The following is a 19,214-nucleotide window of genomic DNA, read 5'->3' on the forward strand; positions in this document are numbered from 1 at the left end:
CCATATAATGCTGACCCAACACTCCTACTTTTATCAGCCAAAAACTCTTGGGGAATTTCCCGTTTGTTCTTTCTGACCGTTCCTACGTATGTCAGTCCTCTCTTTCTCTGCTCACGAATGAGTTCTATAGATGTAAACCAGTTGTCAGGGGTAATGTTTCTGTTACTTCCTTCTATAAGTTTGCACAGACGTAAAACAGTCTGAGTTGGTTTGGAAAGCTTTTTCTCTTCTTCTGCCAGGCCACATCCATCACTATCTTTCCATGAATATATGTAGGCATTGAAGAGGTAAGCGCTTCCAGAGTCTGCAAGCGCTTCCAGAGTATGAAAGGCACATAATTTTTTTCATATTTGGCTGGTTTGCTAGGCATATAAACGCGGAAAGAACATTTTCCCGCGAATGGTACTAACATTTCATCCACTGTAACTTATAGAGTATAATTGCTGAGAATTGAAAATGAATTTCGCAAAAATGTTTGATATTGCACCTTTGTGATCTGACATCTTTCTTTCGTCTCTGATAGTCGCATCATGAAGTCTCAGGCTGCTGAGAAGTATTTCAAAGCGCTTTAGCGACATCGTCACCACAAATATAGGTCGACCGATCAGATCCTTTCCGAAAAGAGACAACATATCTTCATCAGACGATTTGAATATTGATGTCATCATTAGAAAGCCTATGAAAGCTTTGATTTCAACGTCGTCAGTATCTCTGTAATCGGACATATTAGTTGTTTTCTGCAACTTTTCCCATATTGTATTCAGTTTCGTGTTTGTATCTAAACCTATTTCATCTATCATGTCATCAAATAAATTCTCCCGTATGTGGGATTTAATAGGATTTGTCCCGAAATTCGACTTTTGGCTGTTAGGCCAGGCATTCCTCCTTTCATCAGAATGTTGTGCTCTGGTGTTGTCTTGCTACCAGGCTCAGAACGTTCCCATTGGAGATAATTTTTACGTTAAAAGTACTGTGTTTGCTGTGAGGTATTATCTATAGTATAGACCGCTCCAGGCTCTTCTTCCAATAAAACATTTTCTTCACTAGTATCACTCCCTGTTTCATGGTGACTATTACCTATCACGAAATCTGGATCATCATCAGAATCATTAAATGAGTTGTCATCGAACCCATTTTCCTCTCCATCTAAATCCCTAATTGGGCTTGCACCCAAGCCTCCAAATCTGTATTAGCTGCAGATATGCTACTCTTCTTAGAAAGTCGATCCATGTTATATCTGAAATATGACGTAAATTCAGGCATAGAAGAAGCCGTGGGAAGCAGAATATGTCGTAATTAGAAACATGCGGTTTATTGGACCAACCAAATTCTTGTACGTAATACAAAACATGCGGTATCCCAGGCACAAAACTTCGCGCAGTCCTCTAAACCAAGGCTTCCCAACCTTTTCAGCTGGCGGACCCCTTCTTCAGTCAAAAATCCGTGGCGGACCCTAGTCACTCAAGAGCACAGTAACTTTAAATTTCAGAGCGAAACCCATGGGAACTGAAAGCTTCTTAATGCAAGTGCCATGTTCCCAAGCTTCTCACCTTCAGCTGTTGAGAAATAATGCTCCAACGATGATATCAAGCTTTAGAGATGTTCCAGGATTTGATGAAACAAATTCTTCCCAAACGCCAATGTTTTGTTTTCCCTCCTTGAGAAGAGGGAAACACTCGACCTCCCCCTCCTCGACACTCTCTGCCCAAAAAGTGATTTAGAGATGTTCCAGGATTTGATGTAACAAAATCTTCCCAAGCGCCAATGTTTTGTTTTTCCTCCTTGAGAAGATGAAAACACTCGATCTCCCCCTCCTCGACACTCTCTGCCCAAAAAGTGATCTTCCTCTTGAATGCTCGAACTTTGTCGATAGCAGTGACTTTTGTTTCACTTTGCCCTTGGAGTGAAATATTCATTGCGTTCATTTTGGAGAGAATATCTGACAAATAGGAAAGTACACACTGCCAATATTCGTCATTAATAAGGTCCGCTAATTTGGTGTTATGTTCCAAAAGGAAAGCTAAGACTTCCAATCTTAATTCGTACAACCGAGAGAGTGCATTCTCACATGAGAGCTACCTCACATCTGTGTGGAGAAGCAGGGAACGATGAAGGCCTCCCATATCTTCACACAGCATTGTGAAAAGTCTTGACTTCAACGGCCTTGATTTTATGTAGTTAATGATTTGAATGGATTCGTCTAAAACTTTCTGGAATGAAACAAGCATTTGTTTCATAGCTAAAGTGTATTTGTGGAGAGCACAATGACTATTGCTGCAATTCTTGGCGTTTTCTTTTATTTTCGTTATTGCTCCGACTGTAGAACCCGTCATAGCTTTTGCACCATCAGTGCACACATCTATGCAATTAGACCATGAAACTTCGATAGTCCTTAAAAAATCATACAATAGACGGAATATTTCAGCACCTGTTGGCAGGTAGTGGTCTGCAGAATAAGAGGTCCTCCTCAAAACATCCAAAATATTCATAACGGACAAAAGCCAATAAAATTGTTAATCCTGCAACATCGGTGGATTCATCTATCTGCAGAGAAAAGATACAAGCTTTACTGCCTTTTCATCTAGCATGCAAGAAACAATATCATAACACACGGCTTTATGAGATTTTGTGCAATGGTATGAGCTTTGCTTGTTTTTGCCACTCGATAACTAACCAAGAAAGAAGCTTTAAATGAATTATCATTAATTGTTTTTACATGAGTTTTCAGGCAATGCTGAGAAGCAGCTAGTTCAACACTCTTCCTTTTGAAAAAATCGACGTCTTTAGCCTGGAAATCCGGGTGAGTACCTTCAAAATGACGGCGCAATTTAACTGGAACCATTGAACTGTTCGGAAGGACTCGCGCGCAAATTACACATTGAGCTTTACCCTCCTTTGTCTCCATAAAGCCCATTTCTAAATAGCTTTCGTTGTACTTACACTTCTTGGTTATTCCTCTTCCACAGGATATTGCAACCAATGGAGTACTTCCAGCGTTTTCACATAATAAATCCGGCTGTGAAGCTTCTTGTGATTGTTCTTCCTTTGGTCGTCCTCGCTCCTCATTCATTTCAACTGGAAACTTCCCTTGTTTTGAAGGTGATGGAGAAACTGCGCCCTTCTTCAGTGATTCTGACTTTTTGCCACCGATCCATGTAAGAAGTAATGAACTGGTCAAAAACTGACTTATGAAATACGTAGTGCACTGACAGAGCAAGTTTAACATTTAATGATGCGTGGGGCCGCATACGTGCCAGCGAGCGCTGTGATTGGTCGACAAAGTTCACTCCGCGCATGCGTAAAAGGTTTCAGCGCATCTAGTGCCGTGAGCCGGCGCACAAACGACCGCCATATTGTTGCGATACAGTCGATCAGAGAAACCGCTTTCTCCGGCACTAAATTGTGTATGCGTTCTCACCTAGGAACCGCAAAGGCTGCTTGGGAATACGACCTGAAGTAAAAGTACACATGTTTTTCACAAGAAAAAAAAATAGTGATGAATTTGATTTTCACATTTTTATTCAATAATTTTACTCATTATTTTACACGATTTGGTGAAAGGTGGCCACGGACAATCTAGAAATAGCCGGCGGACCCCTAAGGGATCCGCGGACCACACGTTGGGACGCCCTGCTCTACACAATACTCTGTATGTATTCACTGACGAAGAAAACTGATTGTTGACTGCTGCTTCACACGCGGCAACTACTGCGGCGAAGGTACTGGGCAAGTGAAGTCGCGCTTTTTTGCAGTGCTGCCACACTCGACATTTAAAATAAACGAGAGACCGATGTTTCGGGTTAAGTGTTAACAGATGTCCTACTAACCTAGGGTGACCAAAAACCGGGACACATTCACCCGGGTGCCAATGACTCCTCATTCCACATGTTCCCAGGTTCCTTAATTTTAAATATTAATGTTTTGTTGATATATTTTGTTAACCCGGTTATTATAACTAATAAGAGGATAAAAGAGATTGATATAATCTAGATTATCTGTATAATTAATGACATTTAATAAACGTATACAGTAATAAAGAAATGTATTACGATTTTACAAAATTTTACAGCCATTCAACTTTTAATCAATTAATATTAACATGAGCTTTAATATTACTGAGCACTTGTAAATGGAATTGACTGTCCTTGGAGAAAAGGGTATTTTTCACTGCCTCCAGCCTTCTTAATCATGTCTTTGTTCTTTGAGACACAGTGATAAAACTCGGCACAATCCATTTTCTAGTTGTACAGGATCTGCAGGATTGCTTCAAGAGAGTCCACCTCCATTCTGTTTCTTTCATCAGTCCACTGGATATTCATGAACGAAAATATTCTTTCCACATTGGCATTATGGGCTGGGATTGCAAATAAATACCTTGCAATTATTACCAACTCAGAGTAATGCTGAAGACAGTCACAGCTTTTAAAAATTCTCACCCACTTCTCATGACATTCCAATCGTGTTTTTATTTATTTTTTTTTTCATCATTCCACTTGTGAAGACTCTCTTCAACAAAATTTTTCAGTATGCCAAACTGATCAAAGAGAATGGAGTCATCCATTTCAATCTCTTTACTCTTCAAATAAGAAACTGTCTCTTCAACACTTTCCCATTTTGGCACTCTTCAGTAACATCCAATCAAACACCGGCGATGAGGGTAAATAAGAGGCGCTCCACTTGCTGAGATATTCTACACAAGTTTCAAAAAACTTGTTAACTTCTTTTTCAAAACTCATTTCCGCTGCTTCTGATACTTCGACTCTTTTAAGGACAGATTTAACATTAAAAGAAATGAACTGCTGTTCTCTCCTCTTAGTAACAGTTTCCAGAGTATTTTTCAAAACATCATTTACCTCTATTACACTTTTCGTGCTTCCCTCAATTTCCTTTATCCCATGCTGCAAAGTGCTAAGCTGACTGTGAATGAACCATAAGTAGGCTTCACTTAAAGGGTTACTGAAAAGCTGAACCAATATTTTGGGAGCTTTGTCTTCATTTAGGAAATAATCTTTTAACGTTTCAAACAGGCGGATTACTCTTTCAGCTGCTGGAAACAGTGATAACCAGCGAGTTTTCGAGTGACACATTACATTCATATATTCAGTTCCCACATAATCACAGAACTCCTTAAGCCTCTCTGTTGTAACAGTATATATGTAAAAGTGTGAGTATACCTTCATGACGATAGTTTCAACATCACAGCTTAAACCGTCAGCAGATGTCTGCACGCTATTGTGTAAAACATGTGCAGGGCACCCTATGCCTTCAATGTTTTCATGCAATGTTGCCTTCAATTTGGTAAATACGTTACATTTGCCTTGTCTTTTTAAACCACCAAAGTTTGTGTTGGTGTTGTCTCCACAAAATGCCACACATTTATTTTTATCAAGATCAAACATTGCGATAGTATTCATACAAAATCTTGAAATTTCGTTAGATGTTTCATTAGGTAGGGAACTCACCTTCAAAAGTTTGGTCTGAATTCCCTGATTAATATCGAAAAACTGTACAACAAACGGAAATATTTTAGTGGCCTTATGGATATCCCATAGAAAGAAGACTTTTTGATGTATTCAAGGCTTTCCTTTACACTCTGGGGAGCAATAACTCCTTTCACTAAGGCTGACACTTTAGTTCTCGCTGAACTAAACTTTTTTGCAATGGAAGAATCATTAAACATAATGCTGTTAAACTTATTAGTACAATCACTAGATCTATAAGTTTGGTGATGTTTTACCATGTGGTAGGCTAGTGTAAGCTCCGCTGCTCGAACTTACGTCTCTTCACTTGACAGATGTTCCACAAAATAATTTTGTAGAGTTTTTCTGGAGCTCGGTGCACTGTATCAGTTAATGTGTTTCTTTGACCTGATGTGATCAACTATGTCGGAACGTCCACCATGACTTACAATAATAAAACAGTTACATACGGAACACTCTGCTTCGTAATCAAAACGACCTTTCTTAATGAAATTCCATTCCTCGGAATAAAAGTTACTGAACTTGCAGGCACTTTTCGGCATTGCGTTTCACAGTACTGCAGCAATAATACCATTAATATGAGAAAAAACTATTGCAGTTTGTCTGACAAAACATCAACTACTACACTGTTCTGACAATGAGTGTGTGAGTAAGTGGTGCGACAATCGGACGGTTTCATAGCTCTTTACAATAATACAACTTACTACTTGTTGGCCAAAGTACCGCTCAAAGTAAATTATTGTCTGAGTGTATCAATACTGATACTGTGATTACTAGTATGGGACAATGGAGGTTTTAGACAAATAAGCTATAATAATTTCTTGTGTTGTATTTCCTTTAATATAGCGAAATCCCAAAAATTTGAGAAAGTTTCACGAAATGTACTTAAAAACTGAATTCCGGGACTTTTGAGCGTCCAGAAACAGGTTTTCGGGACACCAGAACACAGGGATGAAAACCGGGACAATCCCGGTTTTCCGGGACGTTTGGTCACCCTATACTAACCTGTCCCTTCTCCTTATCAGCGTTTTCCACATAATCAAAAATGGCTCTGAGCACTATGGGACTGAACATCTGAGGTCATCAGTCCCCTAGAATTTAGAACTACTTAAACCTAACTAACCTGAGGACATCACATACATCCATGCCCTAGGCAAGATTCGAACCTGCGACCGAAGTGGTCGCGCTGTTCCAGGTTGACACGCCTAGAACCGCTCGGCCGCACCGGCCGGCTCCACATAATCCTTTCCTCTCTGATCCTGCACAGAACGTCCTCATTCCTTAAATTATTAAGCCACCTAATTGTCAACGTTCGCCTATAGCATCACATCTCAAATGCTTCTATTCACTTCTGTTCCGGTTTCCCCACAGTCCATGTTCCACTACCACACAATGCTGTACTCTAGACGTACATTCTGAGAAATTTCTTCCTCAAAGTAAGGCCGATATTTGATATTAGTAGACTTCTCTTGGCCAGGAATTACCTTTTTGGCACTGCTAGTCTGCTTTTGATGTCCTCCTTGCTCCGTCCGTCACTCGTTATTTTACTGCCTAGGTAGCTTAACTTCATCTACTTCGTGATCGTCGATAGTGATGTTAAGTTCCTCGTTGTTTTCATTTCTAATGTTTCTCATTACCTTCGTATTTCTTCGATTTACTCTCAGTCCATATTCTCTACTCATTAGACTGTTCATTCCGTTCAGCCGATCATGCAATTCTTATTCACTTTCACTTAGGATAGCAATGTCATCAGCGAATCGTATCATTGATGTCAGGCTCCAACTCTTACGGAAATCGGTGAAATGTCGCGAGTAATGAGAACAACGGGCAAAGGCATTGCATTAGTAAATCGTGGAGAAGTTAAGTATTTGGATCTGAGGGGAGGCGTCCTATGATAATACATGCACCTGCGATGACCACTACATCCCGGTGGCTTAATGGTCAGAGCATCTGTCCAGAGAGCAGGCTACCCGGATTTGACTCCCGGTCAGGCACAAATCTTCAACTTCCCCATTGATTTAAGTCAGTTCCCACTCGCAACTAATGTCTGCCATTCCTTCGTTTCTTAAACATAGACCTTAGTACGTGACATACATTTCATCTTTATACGTCTACCTGTCCTTGAGAAAAAAAGGGTCTTAACAGACAGAGAGACAGAGTATTGTGATACACTTACAGAGTTTGCATTACCTTTACTGTAAAAGCTTCTGTTTGGCAAATTTTATGATTCTAGCTCAACCGGAAGAAGCCTAAAGGTTTTGATGAAGGAGTTTGCGAGTATCAAAATGGGTGACATAAACAGCTGTATCTTTTGATTGCATTGGCGTAAAAGCTGCCATTATTTTACGCCGCCAAGAGACCTTAGGCCTTGCTACATAACATAAATTTCAACTTGATACGTCTGACCGATCCTGAGAAAAAGTGTTCTCTACAATCGGACATATTTGGCATAGGTCGGACGAAGCATGAGCCATTCATGTTGGTTTGGATTCTAGACAGCGATAGGAGCACTGGAGAGAGTGAAGGACGGTTATCAGAGGATTGTCGGTTTGATTCGCTACGGTGAAACTTTATTTTCAGTTTTACGTTACTTACACTGTAAATGATACGAAAAACGCTCATTACATTGTATTTTTTTAAATATTTTCATGAAAGGCACGAAAAAAAAGACAAAAGGAAAATTAGGGGTAGCAAATTCTCAGCATGTCATTTTAAGACGTATATGAGAATTTCGTATGCAAAATTAAATACTTTTCTTACATTACATTTGACGGTTTGCACGTGCTGGGGTGATATTCACCGCACAATCATGCGAAACAATAATTTTCATGGTAGCTTGTACACATTACAAACAGCAGATTTTCACGAAGTTCTCATAATTTTAATGTTTCTATAGAAAGACATACTTTGTTTATATATAGAAAATTTTTCCTTCACCGCAAAGTTTGGGGGTAATCCAAATGTAACACCTCATTTTGCAAAATAGTGGCAAGGAGAGCTAGTGATCTACAGTGGAGTGTATTTCGATGTACTCTTGTTTCCTGTCGATGAGATGAGAGGAGCTTTTTGATCAAATTATTTATCTGATGATGAAAATAGACGCGGCAGGATTACAATAGCTGCTGACGGCTGCTCCATTGTAAAAATGAGACTAACAGAGTACGAAGTCCTGTACGCTTTAATTTCAACTCTTTTTTGAAAAATATTTGCGCAGTCCTCGAGGACGGTGTACGTACAACCCTTCCCTGAAAATTTATTTTCAGTCCCTTACCTCTTCCTCTCATGTCTTCTACGAATATATTAATGAATGTAATATTTTGAGCATTATTACTTTCTATCTGGAGTGCAGTTAACGTAAAAATTGAAGATAGAAGAGTTTTCGGCATTTGAACTCAAAACTCCGATCTTCAAAGTGCCGCTAGCTGAAACTACGCTCGCAGGTATGTCTCACACATCGCCCGACCTGCGCCAAAACTGCCGTCTCTTTTTGAACCCTTGGCCATCTAAAGCTCCCACCCGTCACTTTCATGACCCGGCCCTGCATATACCGTACACGTGAACGCCGTGATGAAGAGTAGGAGCGGACCCCTTGTTAGTTGTTACTCATCGCTAAGACGCGGAAGGCCACTCAGAACCTGCGACTGCCGGTCGTGTGAGACCTGAAAGCTACAAGCTTCTGACCGAATCGCGTCGTATTCTGAACGGAAGACGGTTCGCCAACTCACAGTAACACGGCGATTGAATTGCAAGACAGCCTGTTTGTTATCCGTGGATGCACAGGCAGGTTAGAGCGGCGGAAGCATATTAATATGTTTACTTAACGGCTCATTCTGTGCTGGAGGGTGCTAGTTCTCCTTGTTCTCCGAGGTTCACTTAAACAACTTGCTAATAAGTCTTTAGCGGCAGCTCCGATCGTGAAATTCATTTGACTTTACACTTATGGGCGTGTCACCTTTGCGCGTGCAGCATTGTGGGTAATGCACAAACGTGGCGAATTGTGCCTATAAGACGTACTCAGTGTACAGGCAGGTCCTTTTTCTTAAGCCCACTGGGTGTTTTGGTTATAAGCGTATTTTGACAGCTGTTATTTAAATTGTCGAAAGTGGAAAGTATTTTTAACAGTTTCTATCAGTTTATGTTGCAAATGGGACTATCACTTGGCGTTCGAGGTCGATGTGTAATGTGGAGTATTTCTTGCGCTTAAAACTGACTTTTAATATTATTTTAATTTATTTGAAGACAATATGATTACGAAATTGCTTTCCCTACGTTGGATTGGTATATCAAGAGCATCATCTATAAATTTGTTGCAACAGAGAGAACTGTGAAGCAGTGTTAAATATCTCTGATTTTTCCTTAAAATATGTAGCTAGACGGCACGTAATAATTTGCTTTTCATTCGTCTTTGGGTTAATTAATTTCTTTCTCAAGTTCAACGCACTAAATTCTGCCAAGCCAAAGTTATCGAGTAGGTATGGCTGGAGTGGTTGCGTTTAAAATCTCTTTACTGAATAAATTATCTACACCGCGTAACTAATGAAATATTGAACTTCGTAAACAAAGAAGATCTGTGCAGTTCTATTAAAGGGACGACACAGATACTGACAATTAAGACTAGAAATAATTTTGTATCAGTCCTCAAAACCACATTAGCTTCAGCTATTACAATTACATTGGCCACGTTTAACTTAGGGTGCCACAAGATAGTAAAGGAGAGGAATTGATCTAAATAAGGTTTACTGAATGCATATTGTCTCAATCAGAAGGTACACTTATATTCATAACGAAAATGGCACCAATCGTACAGGCCAAACTAAGATCAGACCAAACAAGGTAATGAAGGAATGGTGACCAACTCATTGTCGTGTAATAGTACATACAGTAAACCATGATACAAACAAGAAGCACTAGATGCATATGGATTGCTTATTCTTAGACTACATAACACATTGCCTAAATTATTAGCACTGTAAGGTACATTTATTTTCTTAGCATCTATTTAAAATGATTTTAACAATGAGAATCCTTCTTAAATTATTCATCGATTCTAAAGGAGACGTCTCACAGCCCTCTTGAATGCTGAAAGCCCGAGTGCTGGCTGGCACCTTGCTTTCAGTATTCAATACTATATGTGTCACTTCAGATATCTTAATTTTATCGTTACGTAAAAGGCATTTTTTTTATTTTTCATTATTGTCCGTGCCCTTGGCACAATAACTTTAGCTCCCAATATTCCCCAGTAATCTCATAGTTCGTTAAGTTCGAATTTACAGTACAGCCATGTGAGTTTTTAGCACTCTCATTTTTATAGTTTAATGACATTATGGATTAATCAGTCGACACTACTTTGGCTTTTCCTTTCACGATTACATTTTAAAGAAAGTCTATTATAGTTGTTGTCATTATCATTGTAATTTACCCACTACGTTCTTCTGTATGAAATTTACCTCAAGTTCAACTTCCATCTATAAAAAGTCTACGTATTTCCAAAACTGTGTACACCCAAACTGTTATCTAACTTAAACTCGTATGCTAACCTTTGACCAAACAGCATCAGATTTGAAGTGCACTGTAACTGGCAACAATACAGCTTGTCATTACATTAGTGAAGCGAAACAATTATCTGGCTGTAATCAAAATTTCAACTTACCTCACGTCTTGCCAACATTGTTGCAAATTTCTCGAAAGCTGAACAGCGAACAGCAAGCAGGCAGCGACTAAGCTGAATTTCTGTGTTTAAATAAAATTTCCAAACAGTATTCGAACAGTTGCTTAAGAGATGGTGCAATGTATTACTGCGTAGTGATAATACTTCAAGCCTTTGTATAGGGAGAGTAGCTTTTCCCATAGAAATATATTCCAACACAACGACTTTAGAGTGATTTATGTACTCAAAAAGATTCACGTGATCACCAGGCGGAACGTTTATCTGAACTGTAGTATGCTTAACAAAGAAAACAGTGATCTAAGCGTTGTATAATGATAACAGAGGATTTCTATAAAAATAAACAGCTTAATCAATTGATATGTGACTCGTAGGAGTGGGCTGGTCTTTCCGTCAGCTCTAAGCTAGTTAACTAACAGTGCAGCAGTCTTACCTCAAACTTCTCCTGTTAAGGAAAAAAAATCATTCTTTTTCTAATACATAAATCACAAGTCAACAAAGCATTACTGAAGACGTCAGCACCTACCAGACTACAACTAAGAATGTATGAGACAGCGTAAAGTGCCAGAACAAGACCAAAGATTGTTTAACCGCAACGTAATTTGCTCTCTCTCTCTGACGTGCATATTGGTAACTTGCAAAAATCAAAATGTTATGCTCACCTTACATTATTACTAGCGTTTTCCTTTGCAGTCTGTGGTATTATTACATTATTTCAATTAGATTTGCCTTCTTTAGGCTTTTATATCATTTAGACTTAATAAATATACCTTTCACGCTGTTGTACAGTCTATTGTGTAGCTACAATTACTTAATAGTTATGTCAAAAAAACTACTATGTTTTAACAATGCTCAAGAATCAGTTCAAGTTCAGCTCCCCCCCACAGGCACAGGTCGATGGAAAAACCTGAGCTGAAAATCACCACACATCTGTAGGACATTAACTTTCATATTTACTGATAATTTTTGTTTGACAATTCCGTATTAGCATATATTCTTTGGCAGTGCTGTTTTACATACATCCGGTATCACGAACTCATGGTTTACATTACATTTCAATTATGAAGTATTTCAGATTTATGTAACATGGTTTCATACGTAATGCTGTTCATTTGAATTGTAATGACCAAATCATGAAGGGATTTCCAACAAAAAAAAGTAATCTTGGTAACAATTTCAACAAGTAGCGCTTGGAAAAAGAGACGTGCAGTGCTTGTCTTGACGCTTTCGCCAGACCAATAAAAGCTGACTAACTGTGAATCCCAGTTAAAAATGCGACGCGGTCCCATACCAGCTACAAGCAAACAGCCTCTAACAGTATAAAGAAATATTTGTTTAGGAAATAAAAAACGCCTTCTCTTGTTGCACTGTATTTTATTCTCCCAGACGCGCTTCGCCTTTTTCCACTTTAAGCCACCATCAGTGTCAGTGGAACAGTTCTTCGCTTGTTTTAGTGAAAGTATCCTCCGTAGGTGGACTAAAGGCATGTTGCAAAGAACTATCCCACTGACACTGATGATGCCTTAAAGTGAAAAAAGGCGAAACTCGTCTGGGAGAATAAAATACAGAGCAGCGAGAGGAGCTGTTTTTTATTTACAAAACGAATATTCCAGTGCTTGCTGCGGAGGATGTCTACGCAAACAAACACAGTATAAAGAGGACACCAGTTGACAGGCAGGGCCGGTTTCAACAGTTCAGGAGACGAGCCTCTGGTGTTCGTCAGCCGACAGCAGAAAATTATGTGAGTGAAAGAATCTATTCAACTAAGCTTGTACACTAAGAAGTACTTGCATTCTCGCCTGTATGTACGTCCGGGCTGTAGGTAGTTACTCTATCGTGGGTTACTTGTGTCTAGGACTAACTGTCACTTACAGTGTGACGTCTGACGCAGCCTGAGGGTTCGATTCAAGAAGAAACTCTTTATCATGATTCGATTCAAAGTGATAGTCCAGGCAGGCTATTAATTTTAGTAATTTGAATATCGAGTAAGTCTTATCTATGTTCCATGCTATTATCCAGTGTCTGCACTCTTTGACAGGTTCATGTAAACTAGAGAAGAAGCAATAAAACCAGACCAATGTACCAACTCAGAAGCTCGTTTCAACATTTTTACCACCCTAGTCAGATAACAGAGTCTTTCTGTACAGTCTCCAATCATTCTTTTTTTTACGGTCATCAGTCTTCTCACTGGTTTGATGCAGCCAGCCATGAATTCCTCTCCTGTGCTAACTCTTTATCGCAACCTACTTCCTCAGTTATTTGCTGAATGTATTCCAATCTCTATCTGCCCACACAGTTTTTGTCCTCCATTGCTCCCTCTACTACCATGGAAAACATTCCCTCATGTCTTAACAGATGACCTACCGTCCTGTCCTTCTCCTCGTCAGTGTTTTCCACACATTCCTCTCCTCTCCGATTCTTCGCAGAACCTCCTCATTCCTTACCTCACCAGCACACTTAATTTTTTACACTGGTCTGTAACATCACATCTCAAACGCTTCAGTTCTCCTCTGTTTCGGATTTCCCACAATCCATGTTTCACTACCATACAATGCTGTGCTCCAAACGTACACTCTCAGAAATTTCTTCCTCAAATTGAGGCCTACGTTTGATACCGGTAAATACCTCTTTGCTAGCCATGGCCATTTTGCCAGTGCTTTTTTGCTTTTGATGACCTCCTTGTTTCATCCCTCATTGGTTATTTTACTACGTAGGTAGCAGAATTCGCTAACTTCGTCTAATTCGTAACCATCAATCCGGATGTTAAGTTTCTCGCTCTTTAAATTTCTGCTACTTCTCATTACTTTCGTCTTTCTTCGAATTATTCTCTACTTATTAGATTGTTCATTCCATTCAACATATCTTGTAATTCTTCTTCACTTTCACTCAGGGCAGCAATGTCATCAGGTAATTACGTCATTGATATCTTTACACCTTGAATTGTAATCCCACTCCTGAAATTTTCTTTTGTGGCTATCATTCCTTCTTCAATGTACAGATTGAACACTAAGTGTGAAAGACTACATCTCTGTCTTACACCCTTTTTAATGCGAACACTTCGTTCTTGGTCATCCACTTTTATTATTCCTTGTTGGCCTTTGAACATACTGTATACTATCCGTCTCCCCTTTTGCTTACTCCTATATTTCTCAGAATTTCGAATATCTTTCCCGCTTTTACACTGTCGAACTCTTTTTTTAAGTCGACAAATCCCATAAAGGTGTCTTGATTTTTATTTACTCTTGCTTCCAATATCATCTGCATGGTCAGAATTGCCTCTCACCGTCACTAAAGTCCGCCCCCGGTAGCTGAGTGGTCACCGCGACAGACTGTCAATCCTAAGGGCCCGGGTTCGATTCCCTGCTGGGTCGGAGATTTTCTCCGCTCAGGGACTGGGTGTTGTGTTGTCCTAATCATCATCATTTCATCCTCATCGACGCGCAAGTCGCCCCAAGTGGCGTCAAATCGAAAGACTTGTACCAGGCGAACGGTCTAACCGACGGGAGGCCCTAGTCACACGACGTTTATTACCTTCCCTAAAGCCAAACTGCTTGTCATCTAACACATCCTGAATTTTCTTCTCCATTCCTCTGTATATTACTCTTTTCAGCAACTTGGACGCATGAGCTGTTATGCTGATTGTGCGATAATTCTCGCACTTGTCAGCTCTTACAGTCTTCGGAATTGTGTGGGTTCTATTTCTCCGAAAGTCATATGGTACGTCGCCAGACATTCATTCTACACAACAACGTGAACAGTCGCTATGTTGCCACTTCCATCAATGTTTTTAGAAACTCTGATGGAGTTTTATCTATCCCTTTTGCCTTATTTGATCTTATGTTCTCCAAGTCCTTCAAAGCTCTTTTAAATTCTGATTTTAGTACGGCATCCCCTATCTCTTCTGAATCGACTCCTGCTTCTTCACATCAGACAAAGCTTTCCCATCATAGAGGCCTTCAGTGTACTCTTTCCACCTATCCGCTCTGTCCTCTGAATTTAACAGTGGAATTCTCGTTGCACTCTTAGTGTTACCTCCCCCGTTTCCTACATGCTGAGTCAGTCCCTTCAACAATACAGACCAGATAAACCTTGCACGAAGCAGCTCGCGTGCCAAACCTGCCAGACCTGAAAAACCACACATCGCTTCCTATTCGACTGAAGGATTCACGTAATTATGTTGCGAAACTTGTCTGGCTGCGACATATAGACTGGTGTCATATGTGGAGTACAACCTTCGATTCCTGGCTGAATACCTTATTTAAGGGCTGGTCCCGGCGGAGGTTCGAGTCCTCCCTCAGGCATGGGTGTGTGTGTCCTCAGGATAATTTAGGTTAAGTAGTGTGTAAGCTTAGGGACTGATGACCTTAGCAGTTAAGTCCCATAAGATTTCACACACATTTGAACATTTTTGAACCTTATTTAAGAAATAAGGTGCCTTTGAGTACGAAAGATAAGATTTTCGCTTAGGACAACTAGCAAGCCTTTCTCATGCGACATATCGGTTTGAGCTTTCGAGGTAGATCAGGCACCGTAAAACAAGCAGAGCAGTCCTTTTAGTGTACAGTAGTAACAAGGGAAAAGGAAGGAAAAACAAGAGTTCTTCAATCAGTCAGCGTTCCCGTGCCACAGAATTATGAGACAGCTGCCAACAGCCCGCAGCCACTAAATACTGAAGACGTCGCGTCAAGTAGTTACACCAGCCGAGCCGGCCGCGGTGGTCTAGCGGTTCTAGGCGCGCAGTCCGGAACCGTGCGACTACTACGGTCGCTGGTTCGAATCCTGCCTCGGGCATGGATGTGTGTGATGTCTTTAGGTTAGTTAGGTTTAAGTAGTTCTAAGTTCTAGGGGACTGATGACCACAGTAGTTAAGTCCCGTAGTGCTCAGAGCCATTTGAACCATACACCAGCCGAGATCGGGGCCAACGACACCTAAATCGGCCACGCTGCCATTCCACCTGCAGCCACGCTTTGACGGTGTTAAGGCGTAACTTTAATAACAAATATAATATTTAATAAGAAATATAATATTTAAGTATTACTTATAAAAAAGAAATAAAACATAATCCTAAGAAAGAAAAAAATGTGGTAGTACTCTAGATTAGATTTCGTTTCTTTGTATTAATCTATAAATAATGGAGACAATAGTGACTGGCTCTCACAATGGTCAGATCTAATGTGTATTAACAATGTCAAAGAGGTGACAGTTATTAGTAATTGACGGAAAGTCATCGAGTAAAACAGAAATGATTTATGGCGTTCCCCAGGATAGTGTTACAGGCACTTTGCTGTTTCTTATCTATATAAACCATTTGGGAGACAATGTGAGCAGCCGTCTTCGGTTGTTTGCAGATGACGCTGTCGCTTATCGATAATAAAGTCATCAGAAGATCAAAACAAACTGCAAAACGATTTAGGAGAAATATCGGAGTGGTGCGAAACGTGGCAGTTGACCGTAAATAACGAATAGTGTGAGTTCATTCACATGAGTGCTGAAAGGAACTCATTAAACTAAGGTTACACGATACATGAGTCTACTCTAAATGGCGTAAACTCAACTAAATACTTAGGTATTACAATTACGAACAAATTAAATTGGAAGGAAAACATAGAAAATGTTGTTGGGAAAGCTAACCAAAGACTGCGTTCTATTGGCAGGACACTTAGAAAATGTAACAGACCGACTAGAGACTGCCTACAGTATGGTTGTCCGTCTTCCTTTAGAATATTGCTGCGCGGTGTGGCGTCCTTACGAGATAGGACTGACGGAGTACATCGAAAAAGTTCAAAGAAAGGCAGCACGTTTTGTATTATCGCGAAATATGGGAGAGAGTGTCACAGAAATGATACAGGATTTGGGCTGGAAATCATTAAAAGAAAGGCCTTTTTCGTTGCAACGGAATCTTCTCACTAAATTCCAATCACCAACTTTCTCCTGCGAATGCGAAAATATTTTGTTGACACCGACCTACATAGCGAGGAACGATCACCACAATAAAATAAGGGAAATCAGAGCTCGTACGGAAAGATATAGGTGTTCATTCTTTCAGCGCGCTATACGAGATTGGAATAATAGAGAATTGTGAAGGTGGCTCGATGAACCCTCTGCCAGGCACTTATATGTGATTTGCAGAGTATCCATGTAGATGTAGATGTAGATGTCCATTAGCACTAGTTGCTTCGATGCGAAGTGTAATTGTGAATTGGAAACAGTATACAGTATCATTAAAATTGTGTTTTACCCGATTTATTTCAAAAAGTGAATTCACCATAAGGTCGACTTTGACTCCAGAGATCACAGGTTTTCCTACGTTTGGTAAATTCGCGAAAGAAACCGAAAGCCTTGTTTTCGAAGGAAGTTAGAGAGATTGAAATTATTGACAGATAAAGAACATGGATAGAAGCAGCATTTAAGCGACAACATCTGATACTCGTTTCCTCAAATTTTAACGTAGCGAATATCGCGCTAAGCGAAAATCCATTTCCATTAATCGACCAATATTAACTATCAGCCTAGCATCTCTGGTCGCTATAGAAACCAAGCATTGAAATCATTTTTGCTACGAAAAAGTAGTTTTAAAATATAATAAAAGTCCCTTTAAGTTTGCTAGGCCAAAGACAATAAAATCAGATAATGAAAGATACTTTTACATGTGATTAATTTCTATTAGAGAAGTAAATCAATGACGTTTAGTTCACGATAAAAGTAAACTTATTGAACTCGGATCCTTGATAGATATGTCCCCTTGCACGTCCCTGAGCTACATCGATGTGTGTTTCATAATAAGCACTCTCTACTATAAGACTTACGAATTCCATCAATGCCATACTTCTTGGTCATGTGTGCTTGAGGTGTGCTTCCCTGTGAGTGAAATGTTTTTCTCTCTCTTTTTCTGATGACGGCTGTGGCTGATACCTAATGTGTAAGTATCTTTTAATTTTACCTGTCAGCAACTTAACGTGTCATTTTTACGATAAGTAGCAATGTATCTTTTACTTACACGGCTGTCATTCGAACCTGACTTCCCATTGTTAAGTTTGAGGTCGGCCGGTGTGGCCGTACGGTTCTAGGCGCTTCAATCTGGAACCGCGTGACCGCTATGGTCGCAGGTTCGAATCCTGCCTCGGGCATGGATGTGTGTGATGTCCATAGGTTAGTTAGGTTTAAGTAGTTCTAAGTTCTAGGGGACTGATGATCACAGATGTTAAGTCCCATAGTGCTCAGAGCCATTTGAACCATTTTTGTTAAGTTTGACATCTGACTGTTACATTCGCTGTTTTTAACTATTTTACTTGCCACATTCGCTATTTCTTATTTCATTTGTTAGTTACTCCAGGTTTAGTGCGAAGAAGCAGTCTTTTATCGAATTTACTGACTGCGTTCATTGGGTCAGACTTTGGGGTATTCAGAAAATATTCGTTGAATTCTGGCTGTGATGATCAGTTAGATCCAGCCGGCCGCATTACAAAATCTGGGTCGTAGATTTGAAAAAGTACTTGAGGTCCTGGATAGTGTAGCGGAACGTGTGTTTTTCAATGTGAGAAAATGGTTGCTTTTTTGTAGCTTTCCTGTGTGGTAAGATTCATTGCGTCCAGTATGAGCGCATTTGTGGTGGGTGTTTGAAATATGTTCACGAACATTCTGTAGTTCCTGCATAGTTTTTTCCTTGATTTGCATCGCGCAACTGAAAGTTTTCATTTAAACTTCAATGGCTTCAAATGGTGTCATCAATTTGGAGCTCTGGTCTTTTCATTTTTGGGGAGGATATTAGGGTTCGATACTTCGTGCAGAATCATTTTCTAATTCACCCGAATGCATGAGGTGCATCTGTAGTTGCGAAACACGAACAATCGTCAGCTGTGTAAGGGAATGACGACCGTGAAGATCCGTGCTGCACCGGGACTCGAACCCGGATTTCACACATTAAGCGAGCGGTCGCCTCAACGAAGTTAGCATCCAGAAACTGGTTACAGAATTGAATTCATTCATGGTATTCTTCTCACACTGTTGAAACCTGTCACGAAATGACTTTGAATAAAAACGTAGCATTTTGAATACCACGCTGGTTCAG

This window comes from Schistocerca serialis, chromosome 9, assembly GCF_023864345.2.
Source record: "Schistocerca serialis cubense isolate TAMUIC-IGC-003099 chromosome 9, iqSchSeri2.2, whole genome shotgun sequence".
Classification (NCBI taxonomy): domain Eukaryota; kingdom Metazoa; phylum Arthropoda; class Insecta; order Orthoptera; family Acrididae; genus Schistocerca; species Schistocerca serialis.